Here is a 19664-nt window from a genome sequence, read left to right as displayed (position 1 = left end):
TTGGAAGGCATTAATGAAAATTCACAATAACTCATAGTACAAACTATAATGCTTTTATTTCTCTGTGACATATATTCATTGGGTGCTTTTTAAATTTCTAAATCAAGATTGTGATTTACTATACGAAAAAAGAGGACTCGTGCCAAGCCTGACCAGCCTTTTCATGTCCTTCAGGGAAGCACGAAGTTTAATACACGGTGTTCGCCTGTAACCAGCTGGTTGTCAGACATGTTACGGACCTCAGTGACGCATGAAAGAACCAAGCGGGCGTCGGGAAGTGTCTGCAGCAGGCGCTGAACCCAGAGAGCTACACCACGGGCGCTGCTTTCCAGGGGCCTCTTTGGAGCTCCGAGGGAAGGCTGCGGTGACCGGGGGAGCGCCTAGAAGCGGCCAGTGGGGCCCTGCTCTGGAAACAATGGGAGGGCAGGTGCGGCCCACAGACCACGCACTGCCAGGAAACGCCGGAGGAACGCGTGACGAATCCGGTTTCAAAGCAGTGGGCGCACATTAATGAAAGATAAAACAGACACGCTCTAGTTGCCCTGTGTTTTTTTGTTTAGACGTCTTTAGCGCAGAAAGGAACGGGGCGAGAGCGCAGGAGGCTCCGAGCGGGGCGTCCCCTCTCTCCGCTCCTCAGAGTGCTGGGGAAGCCGCGGCTCGGCGACTGTGGTGCCGTTTGTGGGGCGCCACAGGGTGGGAAGGGTGTGCGGAGAGGACAGGTATGGCGGTAGCGCACAGCTTACTAAACCGCAGAGCAATGCTCGACTCAGGGGTGCAGGTGGGACTCCGAGCTGTGGAAACAAAAACATCCCCGCAATGAGAGCGGCTGTGGGTGTCGGTGGGCGCCCCTTAACCCCGCACCGCCCGTCCCTGATAAAAGGTGCCCAGCTTCGTTTGCATGTAGATTTCTGCCCCCGTTCGCGTTTCAGGATTTTATTTTTAATAAACTTGGTATGTCAAAATTTAAATCCACCCGGTTATCCCCCCCCCCCAGCTCCACCAACCAACACCCTTACACCCCACTCACACACATAGAACACAGATACTTTCGTTTTTCGCTGGCAGTGATTTATAGCACCTTGGGGGTCATCAGAAGTGGACAACACCTTGTTGATGGGCTTCGTGTTGGTGCTGAAGTCTGTTCCATCACAATGACATTTCTATTGCGAATATGTAGAAAAACACCAAACCGGATGTAATAGCTTTTATTTACAAATAAATACATACATGGTGGTGAAAGTTTGTATTTAAACCATACATTCAGCTTTGTGATATACGATAGGAATACGTGGGGTTGTCCTAGAATGCTTAAACAAACAATTATCGGTACTTTACTCGCAGAGCTCTGTGCTCGGGTCGGTGCCACCTGTCTCGTCATTTGATGGACTGTTCCTATTTTTTGGGGAGAAATGTATTATTCTTGTCAATTAAGTTTGATTAAAAAAATAGTGCTCTGCCTGTACTCTTCAACAGAATGTGTAATTACATCCCCAAAATACTGTTGTGTGTTCTGTCTGGCAGATCACTTACAATTCTCACGTGCCCCCAAATGCCCCCGAAAATGTCCTTCGAAAGGTGCCAGCCCCATTTCGACCTTAACTGTAAGTGGCACAATGTTGTTGTGTGTTTTTCGATTATGATGGGTGACGGCTTAGTCCCAGCTCCACTCCTTGCGACGGTTTGTGATCTTGGGCGCACAACCGACCGCACACTCTATGCCAAACATAAGAGATCAGACTTTAAGCTGTGAGGTGGGGTGACACACGCAGGCTCACATGTACATGTACAGGACAGGTGCCACTCAGGTGCAATTATAAGGCCAGACGCACCAATATGGTTTCTCCAAATTCGCGATAATTGTAACTCGTTTTTCTGTGAATAAAAGGCTGATTCAATTAGTGTACAATTGAAAACAATTTTATGACATGAGACTCGTTTATTCTCTCAGATGTGACGTGAACGACAGAGCCATTATCAACAAAAACAAACTTCATAATACGAACACTCACACTACAACTAATAAAAGTATCTATTATTATTATTGTTTTTATTGTTATTACATTTGATGTAGTGTTCATACCGGTTTCAAAGCGCTGCAGGGAGAGGCTTTGCAGTTATCCGCCATATTGCGAGTTATGATGCCCCGAAGTTATTTTCCTGTTTCTCACAATTAGCGAGTGTGCAGCCGTAAAAAAGCGAGCAATACTAAGTGGCTCTCTTACATAGTAGGCCCTTGTGGGGGTTTCTTTCAAACCCGGAAACGAGAGTTGCTTCTCAGCGGACGCTCTGTTCACGTTCGCCGAGCAGCGCTCTCTCTGGATGAGAAGTGTTGACCCGGACACTGTGATATGACCGAGGGTGGCTCAGACTTTTAGAGTTCCATTTTATGTGGGGAGAAGAGAAGGGCTTGAGGGGGTGGGGGACGGAGTAAACCCCTCGAAGGTGCACCATCAGAAAGACTGAGGTCTCTTTTGCGGGTATCTGGCGGTATTCCGAAACCTAACGCCTCCTTTCCATAACTGGACCTTCTTTATAAGATTTTGTTGACTTTAAATTGCTGAATTATGGGCGATCCCAAGTATGTTTATTTAGCAATAATACTCATATGCCTCATATACTTACTGTACTAAATGTCAAAATGTATTCATGCATTTACAATTGTTGATAAACTAAATATTAAAAATAAAAGGAACATAATTTCACGTTACATGTTACATGTTACATGTTACAAACAGCAAATAGGGCTTTCTGATCGAAATACAAGTAGTGACATGAAGCCCGTTCAAAGACCGGGTTTATTACAAATTAAACGTGGTTTTTTTGTACCAAAAAAAACTTGCACTGATGACCACCAGGGGGAGCACAGTAGACGCAAATGTTGTTTGGCTGCCTTAGCGTCCGCTCACCTTGTGCAGTAAATTGCTACGATGTGTGTGAATAACGCACATACGTAGCCATGCATTACATTTAATGGTTTTTGATAAAACCACAGACACGTCCATCTGTGTGGCGGGTAAGCCCGGGTGGTTTAGTTAGCAGTTGCTAAAACTTCTCTGTGCAAAGAACATTGTTAGCTGCACTTAACCTCTCATCCGTTTAAATCGACAAAATACGAATCGGCCAGTTTTGTAGCGAGATGACATATTATTCCAAAGCTAAAAGCCCCCGTCCGGTGATAGAAACGCGAAGGCAATCGTAAACTTCCCTTTGTTCTATTGTCAGCGTATGACTATACCCTGCAGCCGAAAATGTATTTTTTACTGGAAAAAGTGCCCGTATACCCATTGTGGAGTGACGATATCAAATATTTAACTTTTGTATAGCGTTCAACATTTTGTCTTCTGATAGGTGACCTGGCCCAATGATTTCCCAAGAATAATGATAGCAATTTGGATATAGCCAGTGCTTAATTTGTAAATAAAAACGTGACGGTGCCGAAAGCCCTCCTCCGAAACAAGTGTCTGCTACAATTAAATGTGCGAGCACAGAATACTAAGGCAGCGTAATTCTGAAGCCATCTCGGGCCTCTTTAATCCATTTACAGCCACTCCCTGGCCCTTCAGCTCACTCTTGCTGCTTTCTCCCTTAGTGGTGCTTTTTCGTTTTTCTCTTCCTCCGTCTTTCCATACGAGTCTTTTGCTCGCAGTAAATGCTTGAAGCAGAAAAAGAAGTGCCGGCCCTCAAAAATAAGTGCGGGTGTTCCTCACCGGAATCAACAAGCAGAAATTAAGCACTGGATATAGCGCGTTCTGCTACGGGAGCGGGATCGTAGCGCTGCAGACAAATCACAGATGTTATTAGTAAGCAGCCGAACGAAGTTTGGACGATGAATGTCAGGACTGGAGATCAACATGTGAGCATGAGACTGCTGACTGCACACAGCTCACGGCAAAGCCGCCCTAGACAGACTGCTCGGCTTCTGCTGTGAACCAGCACGAGTCACGTCCGTCCATCAAACGCAGAATTCTAGATGTGAAATCTGCATAGTGCTATAAATTGATATGGAATTGTAGGTCGATACTGATTTTACATTGGCTGTACTGTAATCGCTGCTGTACTGCTCAAAATAAAAGGTAAAAAAAAGGTTTACGGAACCTTGTGGGAAGTTGGCCAAATGATTTTTTAAATGATTTGCAAATCACTCTGAACATTTACAAAAAACAGCGTTTTTGTCGCTACTACGTTGCAACTTAAGGGCGCTTTGCCCGTGGCTTATTTGGGGAATCCAATATCTTTCTTCTCTTTTGAAACTATAATTCTTTTTGAAGGATCAAAATATATTGATTCGTTTTTGCAGTATATCAAGGCATTCTTGCCATTGTCACAAGGCACATTTTTCGTTTTCAACGAGCATTAACAGGGCCCATAGTTATATGTATTTTTGATTTTCATGCTTTTAAGGGGTGTTTCGCAAATTTGCAGATTTAGAATAAAAACACATAGCCTCTTTATTCGGCTGACGTCCATTACTTGTCCAATTATTCGAAATTGTGATACACTCCAAAATGTGCTTCAGCTGCGTTTCACAGAGGAGTCTACCTAGTCTGTAATTTCCAGGGAAAATATATTAATTGAAGGTGAGAGACAGTTGTGCATTTTACCATTATAGGAAAGTGATATAGGAGCGGAACAAATGCACATATGTATTATCACAGTTTGCCTCTATCTCAGTACTTCATTGTGTCTGCTCAAAGGTAAGGCGTTTATAGCGCCTACTTCAGCTATTTGCGCCTGCTGCAGGGGGGCAGATTCAGGACAGAGGCTTAACTCCATCGGGGCCACAAAGACCCCACTTTTGATTTATCGACTTCAATGAGTTGAGTAGCGAAGGAGGTCCTTATTTAGAGGGATGAACATTTTCACCGTAATACCGCAATATGGTATTAGCATTACGAAAACGGGGGTGTGGGGTGCTGTGACAATACAGCAGCAAGTTTCATCACACTTTTGTGTGCACTTACTGCCGGCTTTTTGCTGCTAGTTGGTTATCTTGCTTTTGCTATGTTGTATTGTTGTATTGTTAAACATGGCCGCTGTGTCACAGTGATCCTGCCAGGCAGGATCTCAGACACAAAGGTAGGACAACAAAAAGCCACAGGTTGGATGCTTGAATTAATTTGTGTCAATGGTGATTACTCTGGCTGCATTCCTGTGCATCATTGCTTAGCTGTCTGAGCCACAGCAGCCGGGCCTCAACGAAATACTCTTCAGACTTGACCCTACCCCAACAGAGGCTGATATATCTGACCCGCTATGTGCTCTATAAACCAGAACAAAAGCAACAGCAGACATGTTTTGGCCTAAATGGGCCTTATCATCACTAAGCAGGTTGGGTCCCGTGGTGCAGTGAGCTGTGGGATCCACTTTTGGGAATACGCGTCACACTTGGGCTTCTCTTTGAGAGAAACAAAAAAGTGATGGGTGGAATGCTTGAAATAATCTCAGCCACGTGTACCTCTGGGATGCATTCCCCTCCATCATTTTTTGCTCACTTTCACAAAGTATATGGAGGCCAACCATATTCAAATTAGTGGCTGAGATAAGTCAAAACACCTCATTAATAATTTTTCTTTTTGGACAGATGAAGACCAACCAAACCATCAGGGGTGTGTTTTCCATCAAACCACTCACTTATTTTTTAAGCTAAACCCCTCTCATACAGAGTTACATGCTAAGCAGTGCTTGAAATGGAAAAATAGAAGTGCTGGTACTCTGTACAAGAGTATCTGCCTGTTTCCGGGAAGTGCAGGTATTCTCCAATTAAAAGTGTTGCGTTTTTCTTGAGAAGTGCAGATACTCTGCCCTCTCAAAATAAATAAGTGCCGGTACTCAGTACCAGACAGTACCGGCCCATTTAAAGCACTGATGCTAAGACAACCCTCCAGCAGTGCTAGACAAAGGAGACCCTTCACAAAGGCATTAATGGGTACCTGAGACAGCACTCCTGTAGAACTCTCCTTGGTACTTCCAAAATTCCTTTGTGAATTGGCTCCAAAACATTTAGAATGGGAATGAGATAGGAACATTCAGGGGATATTCATAAACAGCACAATTGAAAGGACTGTGTCTTTTTGCCCTTTTATTAATGGGGAGATGTACGTTTCTGGACCTGTTCACAAAGGCAGTAAGAGTATGTAAAAGAGTACTTCTGTTAGTACTATTTCTCATACTCATAAATGCTTTTGGGAGTTGGCCCCAAAAGTTTTGAAAGTCAATGCACCAGTCAGAGGATCACCAAAATACCCCTCAGCCACTTCAGGAGGTTCAAACAGTTCTAGCCCAGCTCACCGTTGGACCCTAAACGTAAAGCTACGTCTGCGCGACCCTCACCGACCACCAATAAACCTGTGGATCTCATTGAAAAGCCTGATTGCAATTTTTAAATATTGAGCTTGGATGGTGAGCCGCTTCTAACAAAAGCACCTGATAGTACAGTGGTGGAACAAGAAGCCATTGTCAGTGTGTGGTTTACTGCACTCCAAGTATGAGGCACTGATACATGATTAGTGGTAAGCGATGGTCAGACATAGACATTTCAGGTAGAGCATGACCATCTGCAGACAGAAGCTTTACATCCTGTATGCGCCTTACTGACAAAGAGCGGGCACCTGTGGTCAGTCGGGATCTTTTGTAATTGAGCGCGCTTTTGCTCAGACTTCCACGACTTTGGATAATTCTTAGCTTGGGAAGTTGGCCATGGTGCAGTGTTTCATTTCAGGGATTGCAAGTGTTGTTGCTGAGTTGACAAGAGATATCACTCCGAGAAAAGCACCTAAGTGGTTGAAAGATCTGTATCCTAGGACTTATACATGGTGTTTTAGGGTGCGGGAAAGCACAAGTTGCGAGAAAATCTTTTGGAAGTACAGGGACGCTGACCCATAGATTCATTTAAACACCAGTTTGAGTATTTTGTATTTGACTTTCTGGTGGAGTGTGCCAACCTGCTTAGTATCAGTGGTACACCTTGAAAGGCTGCTGAATGTCCTACTGGTGAAGTTGAAAACACTGTGCGTCCTGCAAAGAACAGCATTCATACCTTTAAATATAAAACTTCTGATGGCCAGAGTCACACTGAAGCCAGCTGCTGGGATTGCAGTGCATGCTGGAATGTAGAATGATTGTGTGGAATTAGGGGTGCAGGGATTCCGAGGGTGGCACTTGGAGAGAGGGGTACTGGTGGTCTCTGCATATCGCCAGGGCTTCAATAAACATTCACTTAGCTGGTAATCCATTGGAGTACCATCTTCTTTTTACAAACCAAAGCCTTCATCCTACACTTTCAGAGGACACTTACATCCAACATGCTCTAGAAAACCTTCTCAACTTATGTCCCCACTCCATGGAATGCCCTCTAAGGATATCTACGGATCAAAATATACAAACCTTGCATGAGAAATGGACACATTCCTTTAGTTCTACCAAATTCAGTTAACAGGATCCCTAAGCCCACTGTAAACTCGGCATATGTAGAAATCTAGTTATGTGTGAATCAACAGGTTGCTTCTATTTGGATTATACTGAATAAAATATCCCCGCATGCAAATATCACTGGTCATTAAAATACCTTTTCTGTCTTTGGGGTATTCACACTGCGTACTGTCAGAGGTAGTATGCTTGTCACTGAAAACTTGTAAATTTCATCCAAATGTATATGACTAAAGGCCTGTTCCTGTGTAATATTATTACAAACCATGGGGCCGATTCACATGAGCATTTATGAGTATGGTCAGTGGTACTATAGGATATCCCATTTAGGTATCTTCGTGAATCTGCCCTGAAATGTCTAATTCCCTATTAGAATAAGTGCAAAAAGGACACATACTTTCTATTTGCAATAATTGCACATGAATATTACCTGAATATTCTAATATCAGATCACAAACCCACACAAGAGTAGGTAACTATAATGTAATCCAGAGGGTATGGGGTAACTGCCAAAATTGCCGAGTAGGAGCTGAGGAACCAGGGGCCATATGTACGAACACTTTTTTCCATAGACACAGAATGGGTAAAAACCTTTGCTCCATATGGCCCCAGATTCGAGTCTCGGCTGGGCTGAACATCATGTGATTCTGGGCAAATCACTTAACCTCCCAGTGCATGCCAAATAAAAAAATGAATGTGCCCTTGTGTAAAGTAACTGATACTCATGTAAAGCTCTCCAATACCTTCGGGTCGTGTTCGTGCTCTATAAAAACTACAAAAATAAGAGGAATACAGGAGATCTTCTTTGTGAATAGGCCCCATTATCCTGACTTTTCTACCAGTTCAACACACATATGAAAATCCCAAGCACATTTTTTACTTGTTTTTCAGGTACCATTCAAGAGTATAGCTTTCTGTGGTCATATTAGGGTTTCCTGAAAAACACAATTTTTATTCAAAAGAATAGGCATGGGTTTTAATTGGATTCCACCGCGTCAGCATTTCTCGCGCCAGAAAAAAGCCTACCTACCGAAATGACGAAATATGCATACTTGTGGTCGTTCACTTGGTTGCTATTAGCCACATCCACTTCCTGGATCGCCAGGCAAGTTCTAATTAAATGTTTCCATCCTGCTTGTGTGCACAATGTCGTCTTGCAGCCCAGACCGGAAGAGCAGCATCCTATCCCGAGTTATCATGCAGATCTCTGTGGTGCAGTCAGGCAGGCCTTCCGGGCTGTGCTTACAAACATCTCAGTTCCCATTAATGGGCCAGAGGGTCAGGAGCCGGTCTGTGGAGGCAACACCTACCTGCCGCAGTCACTGTCTAATGGTGCAAACAAAACATACTCACTCCAAGGATGCCCGGAAGGCGAAAGTAGAAGGGAGAGGTAGATCATCAATCTCCTTCTCGTGCAACCTAAAACGTTTTTGGAAGGCTACTTAAATATTATGTTTAATGGTGACACAGATTGGGGCCACATAATTATTTAATTGCTGCATGTAGGCAGCCGGGGAACTGGACTGTGTGTGGGTTACACAGCTACTTTCAAGTTGCACTATGGCTGGATATTCAGGCCCATATTTATACTTTTTGACGCTAAACTGCGCTAACGCAGTTTAGCGTCAAAAAGTTTTGCGCCGTCTAACGCCATTCTGAAGCGCCATGCGGGCGCCGTATTTATGGAATGGCGTTAGACGGCGCAATCAGACCGGCGCTGCCTGGTTTGCGTGGGAAAAAACCACGTAGACCAGACAGCGCCGGCGTAGGGGGAAAATGGCGCATGGGAGTCTTAAAATGGGGCAAGTCAGGTTACGTCGAAAAAATCGTCTTAACCCGACTTGCGCCATTTTTTAACGACGCCCATCCCCCATCAACATGACTCCTATCATTGTAAAGATAGGAGTCATGCCCCCTTGCCCAATGGCCATGCCCAGGGGACTTCTGTCCCCTGGGCATGGTCATTGGGCATAGTGGCATGTAGGGGGGCACAAATAAGGCCCCCCTATGCCACCAAAATAAAATATAAAAAATAAAAAATTATACTTACCTGAACTTACCTGAATGTCCCTGGGGTGGGTCCCTCCATCCTTGGGGGTCCTCCTGGGGTGGGCAAGGGTGGCAGGGGGGGTCCCTGGGGGCATGGGAGGGCACCTGTGGGCTCATTTTGAGCCCACAGGCCCCTTAACGCCTGCCCTGAGCAGGCGTTAAAAAGTGGCGCAAATGCGCCGTTTTTTGCCACGCCAACTCCCGGGCGTCTCTTTTGCCCGGGAGTATAAATACCACGTAAAGGCCTGGGAGTCATTTTTTAGACGGGAACGCCTCCCTTGCATATCATTAACGCAAGGAAGGGGTTCACGCTAAAAAATGACGCACATTCCGGGAACTTTGGCGCTATTCGCCTCTAACGCCATAGTATAAATATGGCGTTAGTTGGCGTTAGTTTTGCGTCGAAATTGCGTCAAAAAAACCGACGCAATTTCGGCGCAAACGGAGTATAAATATGGCCCTCAGTGATGCAAAGGAGAGGCAGGGTCATGAGGGCATATCCAGTCACCTTTAGGCCACAGGCGGTGAGGGGGGAGGGAGAGTCGAGGGACTGCAGTTTGTGTGTGTGTGAGAGGGGGACAATAAACCTAAGTATCCCTCTTTTAGACTTGGGAGCTCTAATGAGAGCGAAACATTAATAAGCTACGCCTAGACAGGACCTCACTCAGTGGTGGGAAAAGGGGAAAATACCTTTTTTAAAATAAATAACCCTCACCCACTGTAGTAGGGTTCACCCTGACTCCTAAAGGTAGTTTTGAATCTTTCCCCGTCAATAAAGGGACACCTTGGGGTCGGATGAGGAATTTCATCTAGCAGCAAAACAAAACCAAAACAATAATATTCAAAGTGTTCCCTGGAACGTGGTCGAGCCCACCCTGACCTTTAGGAATCATGGTGAACCCGATGATGAAGCATGCCAAGGCTAGAGTCGGTGAGGGTTATTTATTAAAAAAAAAGCTTTTTTCTCTTTTTCCACCACTGAGTGAGGTAGTGTCTAGGCGTAGCTTCTTAATTTTTCCCTCTTCATTAGAGCTGCCACTTCTAGAAGAGGGATACTTCTTAGGTTTATTGCTTTCGTTGTAGGGAGTACGTATCCCCCCACCCTCTCGAACATGAAAGGATCTCTCCACCCTTCCTGGTGTAGGAGCTCCTTTGACCTCCTGCACCACAGTTTTGATGTGTGTGAGGTGGGCCATGAGAGAAAGCTACACACCCCTCCTCACAGATATGCCTGGTTACATCATGTGTGGCACTATATTTTGCATTGCAGTGACTGCAAGTCACAAACCCTCCTGACCAATTTTGTCCATCTTTGTGTGTAACTCTCAGGGAACAATAATAACGGTAGGATAACTCTGGAGGTAAACATATTTTCTATAGAGATCTGTGTTTTGTCTAGTCCCAGTTTTAAATCAGAGTAGCATAGAGGTTAATATGCTTCCTGCAAAGCACATCATGTGACACATAGATGAAAGACTTTTGTTTTATGTAAAAGAGTAGGTGGGTTACACACAGATCCGTTTGTTATTTGCATGTTGCAATCCTTCTAATGTAGCACAGTGAGCTATGAACAACACGTGGCTCCTACACCCTATAACCCTCACTATCATACGTAACACATCCTGTACATTGACTTATTTACATATGATTTATTGTCAATGTATAATATGCACATGTGATTTAAAGTGCTTTGACACCCTGCATTTGGATGAGTAGGTCTAGATCGCTATAAAAAATAAAACAAAATAGTGGTATTTAAATTGTTAATTGTGTAAATACTGGAACAGACTAGCACATCTGGTATTCTTACAGTGCACGCATATGTCTTATGTACAGGGACTGAACAAAGTGAAGAGCCTGCCTCTCTTTACCTGTGAAGTCATAAGCTGTGTGGCTCCCGATGGCTCCCAAGCCAGGATACTCCAACAAAAGGAAGCCTGGTGGCCCATGAACTTTGGCCTTTGCTATGGGCCCAGCTGGAATCTGATAGGCCCCTTTCCCATCTGCACGTTGCTGCTCATAAAGGAAAGCAGACAAGGTGCTGGTGCTACTGAATGTGTCCCAGTGTCTAAATATTACACTGGGGCAAGTTTATCATATTTCTGTGGGGTGTGTGACAGAATCTACACTGTAGAAAAAGTAAATAGACACAGTCTAACCATGTATACTCTCAACTTGTGCTCAGTGACCTTGCTTGTACATTGTCAGCTGTCACTGACATCGGTATTATAACCTCACAACTGAACTGTAATATAGCATTATAGCCCACTACTGAAGGTTATAAAGATTGCTAAAAGCCAATAACCTGAATTACAGGCTCACACCACAAAAGCAGGCCTATTACAAAGGAGAGGGCCTTTAACAGCTAGTACAGCCTTAGGCAGAAGAGCTCTGATGCTAGTAGAAAAGTCTATCCATTGAGGGTAGAATGTTTCAAATTAAAAAAGGGAGAAATAGAAACAACAATTTTGCAATGTAGGAGCAGAAGGTCTGCACCAGCCATTATTGTTCCTGAGCCACTCCACTGTCTCCAATGGATCTCTCAACACTCCAGTGTTCTAATAGAAATAAACAACCCTATCTGTGTTATGCATGTATGGGATACATGACATGTGACCAACTGTGTTGACTTGCTCAGTGAATCTCACTTTTTGCTAGTGGACCTTGTTCCAGCCAATGTGAGGAGAGTAGTATGTAGAACTACACAGTATCCTTGTTAACAGTGCTTTATTGTCCTGTACTGTGAAACCTGATGATTACCTTCAAAAGCATGTAATATATGCATAGAGTGTAATAATATTCATGCTATAATTTTTCTTAAATGTTATCAAGGTCTCACTTACTTACAAAAACTCAGCATATAATTCCTGTCTCCTCTTGACACATAAACAATATATGCTCCTCGAATTTACACCTGAATTCAGCAATACTCTTTCCCTGTTCTGTCTGAAGGCATTGAAAATGTATTTCTGTTTTTCTTCACAATCTTCTTCAGAGAGTGGCTGTTCGAAAACATTAATCTTCTTTCTACAAGAACATTGTTTCAGTGTTATTGCAAGTGTTTCCTTGCTCTATTGGAATACTCTAAGTTCTCCCTTTAGAAGAACATATTTTTAGACTTAAAAGTCTGAACTTCCGAGCCATGTCTTTTCTTTCCAACAGTGCATCCATATTGACGCTATTGAGCATCTTCACTAAAGGCACATGGTTTACACCATGCAGTCATGTTTATAACCTGTCTTCGGTCAATCTAGCCTCTGTTGTCTGACTTCCAGTGCGGGGACTGGACACTATGGGCCTGATGTATCAAAAAGTTTTAGCCATTTCGATGTGTATGTGAAAAATCTCTGATACTTAAGGTCCTATATTCTATATGTTTATCATTGAGAGAAGAATAGAGATAGGTGCAAATGTTTGAATAACTAAGATTATCCAGCAGTATGGAGTTAGGACTAGATGGTAAATGAAGATAAGCCTAAATTTCCATGGCCATTATCTTTATTCATAACAGTGAATGGTGGACGGGTCCTGATTATGATGATAATCCTCAGGAATACGCAGACAGCGCCAAGTGAGCAGGTCTGGTTAGTACACTGGAAAAGCAGTTCTGGTTGCAATGTGGAGGAGGCACAGGTATCAGGCCGCTAGCAGGATATTCCATGATGAGAAACCATAGAGAAAGTGCTAGAAAGGATGGAACCAGGATGCGGGTAATGTCTGACAGCAGCCAATGTTGACGTGCTGGAACGGCAGGATACACTCTGAAGGTAGGAGAGGATAACGGGCCATCTCGAGGGAGTTAGGACCTTGCTATATTCACACTTAGGCCCATATTTAAAAGAAAATGACGGAGTGCAACGCTGCACCAAAATTGGCAGCGCTTGCTGCACTCTGTCATTTTCACAACACAGGGATGCGCATTATTTAATTGAATACGGCTCATCCGTGTTGTCCCTCATGCTGGCGTTAAATTGAGCTTCCTGTGCCAACGCAGGCATACTTGCACCATCGTGCAAGGATGTCTGCGTTGAGGGGTATGATTGTTTATGTGTGGGAAGATGTCCCTTCCTGCACATAAACAATCACTAATGGCGATTTGGCACTTCGGAGTGTGCTGCAGAATGCAGGACACACAGAAGTGCCAAAGCGTCATTTTGAAATGATGTTAAGCTAAGAAATGGCTACGCTAAGAAAATGATGGCAATACGTTTCAGTGGACTTACACAAACCTTTGGACACAAATGGCCCTCTCTTTTGACATTCATTGTAGGAGTCCTGCAGGAAAGGTACCCTCATGGATGTCCTTTAGAGGTCTCCAGGGGTTGCAACTGTGACCCCTGACTTGCCCCTTGTGACCCCTGGCTTCATAGGTGGCAAAAGCAGTGCCAGAAACGCTGTGGCGGCTGGTTGGGGCGCCTTTATATTTGTTTTCTCTCATTTTCTTTTCATTATACTGATAGTAAATAAAGTTTAATTATTCACTATCAGTGTAATAAAAAATGGAGCACAATTATCTGGATTAGAACCTTCCTCACAGTGGAGGTAAGCAAAAAATGCTTTTAAATGTATGGTGTGTGCGTGCTTGAGGGCGAGTGTGTTTAGAGGAGTGAGTGTGTGTGTAAGTGTGAATGTGTGTGTGTAAGCATGTGTGTGTGAATGAAATTGAAGGTAAAAACCGGTGTGTGACATCACTTCAGCGACCCCTGGCATTTTGGTGAATTGACGCTCCTGGGTACAGTATTCATAGATTGTCATAGTTTGTCAGTGTTAATTACATGAATAAAAATCACACGGAGAGAATTTCCACCAGGTGGATTTTTTTGCGTGTCCTTGGTCCAATTATTTTTCCTCAGGAAGAAACTCCTCCTCCTAGTTAATTTTTGGAGTTTTATTTCCCGTCTCCGCTGTGGGGAGTGAAATAAAACTCGGGGAAGGAAATCTACTCCAAATGTTTGAGTAGCCCTTCGGGAGCAGATTCTGATCTTTTAAAAAAAGGTTTATGTCAATCGGACTCAAGATGTTGTTGTTGTTATATTATTATTTTTATTATTGTTATTATCATTATTGCAGCAATAACATCATCAACAATAATGATGATGATGCCTGATAAAATTGCCTTGCCATTTGTTACTTTTAAATACAGGCACTACTTTTACCCAAAGTTTGGAACAGATGACCAGCCAGAATTAACGTCCCGTATTATAATAAACTCTGTCAGCTCCTTATTGTCTGTCTGGGCTGCCTGTTCCGTGCGTTGCTTTAGAATGAGATTATGAGATAGCTCTGAATTCGGTTTAAGTAGCTGGCATTAGTAAACGATTATCAGGACTTCAGATGGTTTAAACGTCTTGTCTGTAAGCAATCCCACAATTAGACGCTCGCATACGGTAAACACTTTACTGGCGTGAGAAAATATTTGTCAAGGAGCCCCAGAGGAGCTCGTGTCGCAGTAATCGAGGAGCCCGCGCCATGTGAGGGTCACCACATCCCCCCCAATTAGAACCTCTCAATGCATTTCGTCTTTTTTCAAAAGACTGGCTTCGGAGCCCGGAGGGCGAGAGATGCCACATGTGAGCCCCCCTTTTCCCACCACTCCCCCTCCAGCCCCCCCTGCCCCCCCCCCCGCAGCTCGGGGGCTGCTGGAGTTCACAGGCGAACAATGCAGAATGGGCAGCGCGTGGCACGTGTCCTGCAGCTGAATACGAGTGACAGAAAATAGGGCACTTGTCCCCCTCCTGCGCGCGGAGCACAGAGGGCCAACTGCGGGCAGCTGCTTCCTAAGTGTGTGGGAGAGGCTGCCCGTCTTCATTACCACACGGGCGGAGCCGATTTCTGCAGTCGGTGCGACCTTGAAACAATTCGGAATGAAATGAAAAAAGCAACAACACTCTTACGTATGCATGCCTCCCGCTTAAACTCTCGAGATGCCTGACAGTCATATTCTGTGGGCGTGGCCGTGGGGGACAGCCGGAAAAACGTGTTCAGAGAAGAAAAAGTTAAATACGAATGTTTAATTCTGTATATATCTATATAGACACGTATACATAGATAGATGGATAGACAGACAGACCTCGGATTCGACTTTTTCTTCTCTTAACCCTTTTCTGGACTGTATTCACCCCCAAACTAAAGATATGGTCAAAAAAAGATGTATATCACATAGTGAGGAGGTTCGAACTGAGAGGTCCCTTGACATAGTCTCAGCCCTCAGCTAGATGCAAATTACCACCCCCCCAGGCATGCAATTTTACTTAATTTGGGTCGTTAATCCAAAACAGAGATTTTACCTGGCCAGGTTAAATTTAAATACGGTTCACTTTCTAGCCGCCTTTCCCTTGGTAGGCATTTGGCTTGCCTCTCTTCCATGCTGCTTCCTACCAATCCACCGTGCACTTTATGCTCTTTTGCACTTTGCATCACATTTTAAGGGACCGCTTTTTACACCCATTTCTTTCGCATGAGCGCTTTACTTTCTACAAAGAAGGGCTGGAAAATTTACAAAGTCTTGCCTCTCCTGTAATCTGTTTTGCTGTGCTTAGTTATACTGTTGCTGTTATAAAGTTAAGAAAAAATATGCTTTTTAATTACAAATTGGGAAGCTTTTTTAATGTGCTATACAACTGACTGCCCATTGAAAAGTATTCTATTATTTAATTTTTCTGCTTGTGATCATTCAAAATGTATTTTATATTTTGTGCTTTTATGGTCATATTTTTTGACCGAATAAAGATTGAGACGGCACTCGCCGCACCAACTTATGGTGAAAAACTTTCAAAATGCTGTTCAAATTCGTGCTAATGACTGCATTTACCATGATGCCTTGGGGTCACAAATGCTGGAATGGAAGACAGGGTGCTCCCCATTTTGACTGTTGTAAAGATTGAGACTGTGTTTGTGCGCCAGTAGCTAAACAGTTGGTCATTTCTCATGTAAATTTTTGCCCGCGTACCAGACGTTCACTAGTATGGTAGGAACCAATAACAACTCCCAAAGAAACTACCATTGGTGGAAGTATTGTGAAAAGTGCTTTTAACCATTTTTAAATTCAAGGCAAGTGAAGTGAAGAAACTCATTATAATCCAAAAATCATCTTAATTTGTTCCCTTCCTAGGGTCTGCAATGGTTAAAGAAAGTACTAGTGTGTAATTTGTGTGCTTGAATCGTTGCATAAGCCAAACCACTCCTGACTCTATTGGTTCTTAGGTGACAGCAACCCAGGTGTGCTTGTGCTGGAGAAAGGCCAAAGTGTCATCAGGTGCAGACAACCCAAGGCAGGTCTTGTCTCTTTCTCTTTCCATTAGCGCACCCTGCCGTGATGCCCCTCAGTCTATCCTGTTCAGTTCTGGGGATGGTTAGACATTCAGTGTAGGTTACAAGATTAACTATCACCCCCACAATTTCAGCACATTACTAAGGTTAGTATTAGACAGTAGACTTGGATATTCTCAGAAGCTTTTCTAGCACTAGAATGACTTCACAGTATCAACTTGTACCATGTCATCAGGGTAAGTAAAAATAATTAAACATGGATCCTTAATACCACATGCAGTTATCTGCGACGGTCGCCACTATACGATTATGCTTTAACAACGCTTTCTCTCAAAAATATATTTCTTGATTTGTTAATAACTTCTGTCCCCATGGCTGGGTTTGCACAAAATTTGGAACTGCACACATCTAAGGTTTGGGATGTTAAGTTTTATGAAGGTCTGCGCATGGAAAAAGTAAATGTAGGGGAGTGAAACAAGATGTGGCCACAGACAATTTTGTTCTCTGCTAGAGCAAAAAAAAAACCACTGGATTTAAGGCAGTTTAGAATGAATGTAGAATTTAACTCGGAAAGTGTACATTTCACTCATATTGGCTGGTCGCAAGATCACTTTTTCTATCATAGACTTTGGGCCATATATACTAAACTTTTTCGTGGTTGAAACCCTGCTTTTTTGTAAAAGTTGTAGGTAGGTGACCACTAAAATCTTTCTACTATGTACTTCACCCGTTTTAGGAGATGGTAAAGTTTTACAGACTCCTACAAATTGGTTTAGAAATGGATTAGGAATCGCAACGTGGATCAGGCCTTTTGTGGGGATTCTTTCCAAACTGAGATTCCTATCCTATGTAACAGCAGTTGCAAACCATTAATTGACTAAAGGGATGGGGGTCCAATGTGAGCCTCTTCTCCTTTTAGGTAAAAGCTTCAGTGGGAGTAGACAGTGGTCTAGGCAGTGACAGCCACCTCTCATTGAGATATAAAAATAAAATAAAGAAACTCCCATTTCATTTAAGGATTGGGACTGCATTAAAAAGCTTTCTTTATTTAAAAGTAATCACAGGCATGGTGGTTTCCTGAGCCTTGCAAGCCACCATCCCTGTCATTGTGATCAATCAAAGTTAGTCACAATTTGTACTATACCTAATAAATATTAATTGGGTAGGTCAGATCATGGCCCATTCAGATTCCTTATTTTGCAAATGACCTATTAGAACATAGGTCGGCTCACAAACTAAGGGGCGTATTTACAAGAAAGTGGCACATTATTCCCGATGTGCCACTTTTCTTGCATGGTTGCATGGATGTCCCGTGAGGTTGTAGCAAAGCACAGGGAGGCCCATTGATGTCAATAGGTGTGTCATTTTAACACCTGCTCTGAGCAGGCATTTACAATGGCCGAAAAAATGGCGCAGTGAAATAATGTAAATTTCACTGGACCATTTTTTTGGGCCCCCCCTTTCGTACATGCACGCATTGCACCACTTTGTAAATATGGAGTGGGGAAAAGGCCACCTTAGCGCTGCCTTAGCATCATAAAAATGATGCTAAGGCGGCACAAGGGGGTTGTAAATAAGCCCCTAAATTTCTGGTTGCTAAAAGTAGAATTACAAATACAGTGGCAAATTCCAACTACTTTTTGCAACCGGAAAGTTAGGGCACCTGGGTCTAGTTGTACGTACAACTGGTTGCAAAATACTGGTCACAATTTGCAAGCAGTATTTTTGCAACCAGTTTGGTAATTTGTGACGTGGCCTATGTATTTATAGGTCAAATTTCAAATTACTGATTTGTAGTGGGTCACAATTCGGCCTACATCATGAATATTAATAAGGTAGGTCACAAATTGTGACCCACTATGAATAGCAGCCATTACAGAGGGCGCAGCCTGGTCTGGTCAGCAGACCCCCAGTTCTGTGATTCCATTTGAATACAACAATTGTTTTTCTTTAAATGCAACTTAGTTTCATTAAATGAAAATAGGATGGGTTTTTATTTTTTAAGAGTAGGCAGTTGGCCACTGTCGACTCTTGACATTTTTTTTTCAACATTCACGACGGAGAAAGGGCCCCTTGGGTACCCCTTTTTGTTTGAGAATGGGCTAACATTTCCTTTGAAGAGTTGGTAAAATACTAATGTTTTGGTATTTGGAAGGGATGATCTAAAAATGCCCCTTTCAAGTACTGAATGTTTTGCAACCACACTTTGGTTGCAAAACGTTGATGCATACCACTACTGTCTGGTTTTTGGAAGGGATGACCTAAACACGCCCCTTTCAAATACTGATACTAATAGGTCACAAACCCAAATTGTGATTTGATAATCTATTACCAAATCATGCATTGAGTTTAATACATGAGAGAGAAAATGAGAGAGAGTGAGTTTTCTCTTTAGAATCCTGCAGCTGCCCAGATCCTCTCTTCAACCTGCACCAAGGAACGAAGCATCAGAATTGCATAGCTTTTCCAATGCATAACTCTGTCTGGAACCAACAGTAAGTTTTAACTTATGACAGAGATGCCTACCAGAAGCATTGAAGTTTTGCATGGAGAGGTTTCACCAACATGTGCAGAAGTTACCCCACATTTGTCTAAGATATGAAATCTTAAAGTCTCCATTGCTGAGTAAGTGGGAGCATTTACATAGGGGCATTAGAACAATGATCGGAAAAATCAACACAAAAGAGAGAAAGGAGTTTTGTAAATCATGTAATAAGCTTGTTAATATTGAATGAATCGATGTCAATACACACAGTGACACATTTGTACACAAACAAAGTTGCATTACCATTATTAGATTCCCTTTTCGTGAACTCTGTCAACTACAGCAGGTAGGTTTGTGGGCAGGCAGGCTCTGAGACCTAGGCCTGAGGTTACTGACTGACAGGTCACAGGTGGGCACTTAGTCGGCAGGCAAACAT

General features: G+C 43.3%; 1 long non-coding RNA gene across 2 annotated transcripts in view; it reads left to right on the top strand.

The window, feature by feature from the left end:
- Positions 1-574: 574 nt before the first annotated feature.
- Positions 575-19664, top strand: part of LOC138297431 (uncharacterized) — a 118415-nt gene continuing 99325 nt past the window's right edge. For both annotated transcript variants that reach the window (XR_011204099.1, XR_011204098.1), the window contains exon 1: positions 575-719. This is a non-coding gene — a long non-coding RNA (uncharacterized lncRNA). The remainder of the gene's footprint in view (positions 720-19664) is intronic.

This window comes from Pleurodeles waltl, chromosome 5 (assembly GCF_031143425.1).
Source record: "Pleurodeles waltl isolate 20211129_DDA chromosome 5, aPleWal1.hap1.20221129, whole genome shotgun sequence".
Taxonomy (NCBI): domain Eukaryota; kingdom Metazoa; phylum Chordata; class Amphibia; order Caudata; family Salamandridae; genus Pleurodeles; species Pleurodeles waltl.
The sequence above is the reverse complement of the archived record's forward strand: the minus strand, read 5'-3'. Positions and strand labels throughout refer to the sequence as shown.